The sequence below is a fragment of the Colobus angolensis genome, unplaced genomic scaffold (assembly GCF_000951035.1).
Source record: "Colobus angolensis palliatus isolate OR3802 unplaced genomic scaffold, Cang.pa_1.0 Scaffold42, whole genome shotgun sequence".
Taxonomy (NCBI): Eukaryota; Metazoa; Chordata; class Mammalia; order Primates; family Cercopithecidae; genus Colobus; species Colobus angolensis.
In genome coordinates this window covers 8,673,861-8,680,815 of record NW_012117599.1, presented here as the reverse complement: position 1 = coordinate 8,680,815, position 6,955 = coordinate 8,673,861, and the positions used below count along the sequence as shown (strand labels likewise).

Below are 6,955 nucleotides of genomic sequence, written 5' to 3'. Positions count from 1 at the left end.
AAAAAAAAAAAAAAAAAGTACTAAAAATTAAAAACATAAACTGCAAACCTTTACCCTGTCCTTGGATTTGGAAGGCCCTGTAGACCTTTCTGAGCCACAGAGCACACGTGGGCGCTAGGGACAAGACCAGCTCTGGAGGTGAGGGATGACCTCTGCAGATTCTCTGTCAGAGGGCTGTGTGAGAAAGCGATAAAACAGGCCTATAGTCCTGCCACATGCTCTGCAAACTGCAAAGGAAAACCGGGCTATCCAGCAAGGTGGACCGAGAAAACAGAGCAGCACTGTTACAGAAATTCAGAAATCATTTAAAAGACAGAAAACTTTACTTTCTCAAATATCGTGAGCAAATGCTACAAAGCATGACTTCACCTACCCCCAATTTTATATCTTCCTCTGATATTTTATCATAATACTTTTGTGGCTTCTTCTGAAGTGTTTTGATAAGATAATTTTTTTCCAGGTATCTTTCATATGCATCAGCTTTTTGGCATCAACGAGTTAGATAATAAATTTAGCTACAATGCAGAACTACATTAAACATAATATGTATGGTATAAAGGTCACTGGAACCAAGTTGACATTTTACTGTATTTCAGCATAAAAATACAGGGCAACTTTTGTGGACATTATTATTAATTTGAATTCTGTACATGCAAAGGCATCCAAATATACTATCTTAAAAGAATAAATGCTCAGTCAATGCACAATAATTTTTGGATCAAAGTTCATTACCTCCATGCTGTCCATGAACTGGGTGGGCCACTCTGACCCTTAAGTTTTTCCAAGAAGCAAAATGGTTCAGTGGCCCAGGCTTGGGAAGTTCAGCTGGGTTCAGATCCTGGTCTTCTTCTCCCCAGCTGCATGGCCTCAAGCAAGTCACTTGGTTTTGATGGTTCAGTTTCCTCATCTGTAAAATGGAGATGGAAAGCATCGTACCTAACTTATAGAGTGGTTTTGACAAGTTAATGTACATCGAACACTTTGAACAGTGTCTGGCACATAATAAGCTGTAACTAGCCGTTCTTATTCAAACGGATTTTCTCCCCTGAAAAAAATGCATTCAAGATATTTTGAGGCAGCCTGTGTCCCATGTACCAGACATGGTTTCTCCCATTTGGCAATGTCACTGAAATGATATTTGAGGACCAGGCATTGTGCCAAGGTAAGACAGACATCCACTACTCATGGAAGTGTCCATCGGTTTTCTGCCATTTCTAGCTATGGGATTCATTTATCACAGCTTTGGGGAAATACTTTACCTATTTTATTCATCTTGTCTGTAAAATGGACACAAAATACTTACCTGTTTAGAGTTCAGTGCACAATACTTGCTGAATAATTAGCTTACACAGTGTCTAGTATGAAAGAATATTGGGGCCGGTCATGGTGCCTCACACTTGTAATCCTAGCAGTTTGGGAGGCCGAGGCGGGCAGATCACCTGAGATCAGGAGTTCAAGACCAGCCTGGCCAACATGGTGAAACCCCGTCTCTACAAAAATACAAAAATTAGCTGGGCATGATGACGGGTGCCTGTAATCCCAGCTACTCGGGAGGCTGAGGTGGGAGAATCACTCGAACCCAGGAGGTAGAGGTTGCAGTGAGCTGAGATCACACCATCGCACTCCAGCCTGGGCGACAGAGGAGACTCTATCTCAAAAAAAAAAAAAAAAAAGAAAAGAAAAAGAAGAAAAGAAAGGATATTGGAGGTTGGAGGGGAAAAGTAACCTTTGTTACCATCTGCGCTGGAGTTTGGCATACTTCACAAGGGGCTTGCAACAATCTGTTGAAGCGTTATTATTGCATCTGTACTTGGGCATTGACAGGTTGGTCTTACCCACTGGATCCCAGTCATGCTGTAAACGGGGCTTGCTTTGGTCTGTCAGACCCGGCTTAGACCCAGGCTCTGACAAAGTGGCTGAGTTATGCAGCTATTCGGTGGCATCTAATACCCTATCCCAAAGGTCTGCCGTGAACAGGAAGGAGGCATCAAATTTGGCAGTGGCTGATGAGGTGAGGCCAGGACCCAGGAACTTCTGTTCCCTCCCATGCTCAGAAGCAGTAAGTCTTGTTCTATCTGCAAAGCTAGATGCTTAGCACATCCTGGGTACTTTACTCATGATTGCTAAACTTGAACTTGTGAGAAGTCATTTCAAAAGTCAGATCTAGGACCAAAAACACGATATCTGTCAACATGAACTGTAGATCATGGTTTTCCTCCAGCCCAGGAGTCTCCTTTCAGTAATCGCTTCTTCTCCAAATGTCTGCATTCCCTAAATAAAACAAAGAGGTAAGAGGTTTGTTCATTTCAATTCCCACAATACAGCTTACAGTCGAGGATCGGAAGAGTTTTCCAATTTTAGATATGTTATTTCTCTGTTCTCTGAAATGGGTACGATACTAAAGAACTTGCTAGGATTTAGTGGAAAGTACTTTCTCAACATTTGGACTGTGTATTTTATTTGAATCATGTCTCTCAAATTCACATTTGTTAATGTTAACGTCAGAGAGTAAATGACTAGTGAGTCAGCACGCATGTCCACAAAGAGACACTCTTATGGGCTCTGGGGGAAATAGTCATTATAACAACATCTAAGGGCAGACAGGAACATTTATAGTCATGGATTAATTATCCTTTTCATGTCTCAAGTTTACATCACTGTGAAAATTCTTCCTCTAAGGTTAGGTGGCAGCTAACGTGAATCCTAACTCAGGTGCTGGATATATTTATTACGGTGGTCTTTCTTTACTGTTTCTACACAAAGTCGAGTGGACATGGACATCCAGAATACTACACATTCTGAAGCAATAAAATCTAATATGCTGTAATATTATTTCCTGCTTCTGTTTAAGATAGATACTTAAACGCTAAGTTACGTTTTATTCAATCTTTAATTTTTTAAAATAATGAATTTTCTCTACCGCATTCTCACCCCCCTCCCACTCTTTGAGTCCACCTCGCTGGATTTTGTGAAAATAGATCCTTCACACACAACAGAGAAGGAACTTTCTGGAAGGCTGTGCTCTGGAACTGCCGTCTTCTCTCTCAAGTCAAGTACATTTCTGTCTTTCTTAAAGCTACAAAACTACAACAATGTTTATATTCATATGAAGTATTTCAGCAATTCATAGCCAATTTATCAATGACCACGCAGCTGCAGGCACTGCAGTTTAAAAAAATATACCAGCTCACTTAGTGTTTACATAGGCTCTGAAAGCCCCACATCCTGGCAGGGGGACAGGAGCCACCGGAGTCATTAGAAAGGTACGCCGGAGCGCCTGCCTGTGATGGTGGAGGGATGTTTGCCTTACAGCCCAACACATCATTAAGGACACAATTGTTATTTAATGTGGCACAATCATCTTTCTACTCTTCATGAAATCCACTTAAGTAATTACCTTCTTAGCTCATTGGCTCTGTGAGCTGCCTGGTTAGAAAGGGTTATATCTAAGGAAATATTAAAAACCAGGCTCACACTGTTGCCCCTTTAAGCTGACTTGTATTTATTAATATATTCTAAATGAAGATCTTTCTTCCTGCCCTGAAAGAGGAAGGAAACTCCAAGGTAAATAAATGCTCTGGAGCATTGGCAGGGTTTAAAGGGAATAAGAACACATTAGCCAAAGTCTCCTCACTGTCAGCCATTCTTAACAAAGCAGCTGATACCTGCATAATGCCTGGGCTCTTTGTAGTTTCAGTCTGACATCTGTTTTAGCCAATCAATTTTTCATTAAAGTCAAAATGCTGCTTTAAAATTTGCCTTGGCTTTCTCTTTTTAAGACAAGAACAAATTTATGACGAAAATATTCCTTTACAAAACTCGGTGCAATAGCTTACTAAGCTGTGTGGATCTTCATAAGTGCCATAGTTTTGAAGACTCACTTTGAATAGTCTAGATATTAAGATGGAAGGTTTAAAGAACCCACAGAACTTATTTTCAGAGCATATTTAAATGTCTTTTAAGCAGATTTTTTTTTTTATCATGACGTGTCCAAGATGAGCTTGCAGAGATTCAGCATCATTTAAGGAGAGCAGAGCCGAAGTACAGAATTGAAATTACTTGAAAACACACATCTGCATTTTAAACTTTAAACGCCCTTTCAAAATACACTGTACAATCCATGTTTACTATAAATACAGCGAGGTAAGTCTGAAATACCTTTATCTTATTTGGTGGATCTGCGTTTGAGCCTCTTTGTTTGAGCAGAAGTGTCAGCTGTATTTTACTTTATTATATAAAAAAGTTTCAGAATTTAATTAAGGGTCAAGTACCAGCAGTAGATAAATGCAACAGCTAAAGCATATTTCTGATCACTCTGAAGTCTGCAATCATGAAAATTATTATCATTGAGTAAAACTGGTCTCAATGATGGTGACTGGGAGATGGATTCTGTGTTACTCAGCCATCATTTACATAATAATGGGTTCCAGTTTTCATCAGCACCTTTTGTTTGTACAGTGCTTACTGCTACAGTAAATTGTCAAAATGTCATTCCTCTCCAATCAGCCAGAAAATATCAACAGTAAACAAGGCACAGGAAGAAATTCTCTGATTAGGAGTGTGGCAGAGGAAGAGTAGAGCTGAAGTCTCCGTGATCGCTTGAAACATGTCATTCTGGTGTTCCCAGTAACACAGTGGTACAGATTATGAAAATTACTTCTCTCTCTCGCCACCTCCACCCAGCCCCTTTAATGAAGAAATACCACTCCGCTTCCGAGGTCACCAGGAAACCTCAGGACGATCTCTGGGGAGTAATTGATTTACATATGTATTTGTCAGTTTTACTCTGTTCCCTCTTACTGGGGATCAGCCTCTCCTTTTTTTCCGGCAGGGTATTGCAGATTAAATGGGGCCAGATTCTCCTACAGTGTTCTTGTCCCTGCTTGGTTCTCTGACTCCTGGCCAGTGGGGTTTCAGAGAATAAAGGAGCTGTGGAGAAGAATTTGGCCTGTGCCCATGCTGCTATCACATGGGGCAGTGTCAGAGAGGCTCCCATCAGCTGACTCGCCAATACTCTTCTTGTTTCAGCTGAATTGTTGCCAGAGCAGGAACTCAGGAGCTGGGGAAGAGCCCCAGGCGGCAGCAAAGTCTTCCACTCTTCGCCTTTCTACTTGGCCATCACTTGAACTCGGAGACCAGGGACCAGGAAGGATGACAACCAACTCCACATCCAGCATTTAGGGCACCGAGCCCAGAGTCCCCAATGACCAGTTCTCTCTCTTTCTCTTTTCCCTGCACCCCAGGCCACTCTTCTACAATATTTTAAAGTCTGAAAGAGACATGAAATCAACAACTCTTCCTGTTCCTCAGTGAAATCTCCCCAGGACTAGGAAATGATGAGGTTGAATTAGTACAGTATATGCCTTATAACCATTATAGTTACAAAGTATATTAAAATTAAAGACTTCACATTGTGTCTGAAATAAAAATGAATATAGTGGCATCCTGCCAAGAGTCCCAGAAACCACTCTTGTGTGGAATTGAAACATTTGGCTCATATAATACTTAATTTATTTTTATGAAATGACAAGTTATATAAATGTATGTTTAAAACAGAGGGGCACAACATTTTTTTGGTAAGTTTTTTTTTTTTTTTTTTTTTTTTTTTTTTTTTTGTATTCTGGCGTATATAGCTACATGGTTGGGGCTTATTTCCAAACAGAACAAAAAAGAATATGCTTTTTCCAAAATGGCGTTTTAAAGGTATATGTTCCCCAGATATTTTAAAATATGATCACGCAGTCAGGTTGCTCACGGCAAGGCTCACAGAACCTTCATTGGAAATGAATAGAAGTTTTAAGATCTATTGAAATGAAGTGTTGACATCGGGAAATATTTTGTACTGCTTTCAGGTTTCTTACCATGCACTTTATTTTGCTTGGCTACTTTTAATTTTTTTCCCCCACTTCTCTTTGAAAATCCGACATTGTCCAAACCCTTTCGATTAAGAAGCTTGCCTGAATGAAAGCTCCGTGCTGCTGTGGTGGTGCATCAGTAAACAGGGGGCCCGAGGAGCGGGCAGCGCGCGAGAAATAGGGCTGATCAGCGGTAATTACCCTGACACCTCATGCAGCACAGGGAATTAACTCCTAGGACTTTGGGCCGAATGAAGAAGAAGTTGATGTTTCACGTTGTGAATGCATCAGTGCCTGAACCCATTACCAGTTTAAACGGAGATGGGAATTTACTATACACTTTTTTTTTTTTTCGGTTGGGAATGTAGACCGGTGTGCAGAAAATGAGAAAGTAATTCAGGATGCAGAAGGAACTACAATTTGTATTTTTGTTAAAGCTTTTGCCTTCTGATTCTATATCATATCCATGACACATAAATACAAGAGAAGGTCCATGGCAACCATTGTCTTGAAAAGAAGGAGCCCGTTGTCTTAAAGAAGAGGTTAGTGTGTCACCAAAGTAGGTGAAGGTATTCCACGGCAGACCCATAGAAAGGAAAGTGCTGGAAAACACAGAGCAGGAGGGGAAACACAGCTCAAAAGGCAACTAGTTAGCAGCTGCCACTATGACCTTTAACTGCATCCATGGTAACTGGGCTAAAGATGGAGCTCCATTTTATTATTCTCACACCCACAATGTTAAGCCTGTGAATCCCATTGCAATTTAATGGCTGAAATCAGAAGGCAGATCTGTGTTCATTGGACCGGTGCCGATACCCTCTTAGCTAATGAGCGCAATAAACATTTTCATGCCAGGAAACCAGTGCAAGTGGAAATATTATGCCATACAGAAATATATACCCAAACACAAAGAAATGGTCAGTAAAGTCAGTCTTTTATGTATATTTGCATATTCTAGCATTCAAAGCCAATCATCTTTTAAAAGAAGAATAAAAAAAGCTGCTAGACTATTAAAAACTGTGGCATACCACAAAGCTTGTTGTGAATGAGAAATCAGAAGAGTTATGAATTCTAGAGCTAATGACTATTACTGCCTCTTC

At 40.4% G+C, this 6,955-nt stretch overlaps 1 long non-coding RNA gene across 1 annotated transcript in view; it reads right to left on the bottom strand.

Annotated features, from left to right (window-relative positions):
- The window catches only part of LOC105522178, a 78,204-nt gene that overhangs the window by 5,582 nt on the left and 65,667 nt on the right, over positions 1–6,955 (bottom strand). Inside the window, exons 2-3 of the long non-coding RNA XR_001003399.1 lie at positions 1,836–2,271; positions 733–907 (exon numbers count right to left, since the gene is read on the bottom strand). This is a non-coding gene — a long non-coding RNA (uncharacterized LOC105522178). The remainder of the gene's footprint in view (positions 1–732; positions 908–1,835; positions 2,272–6,955) is intronic.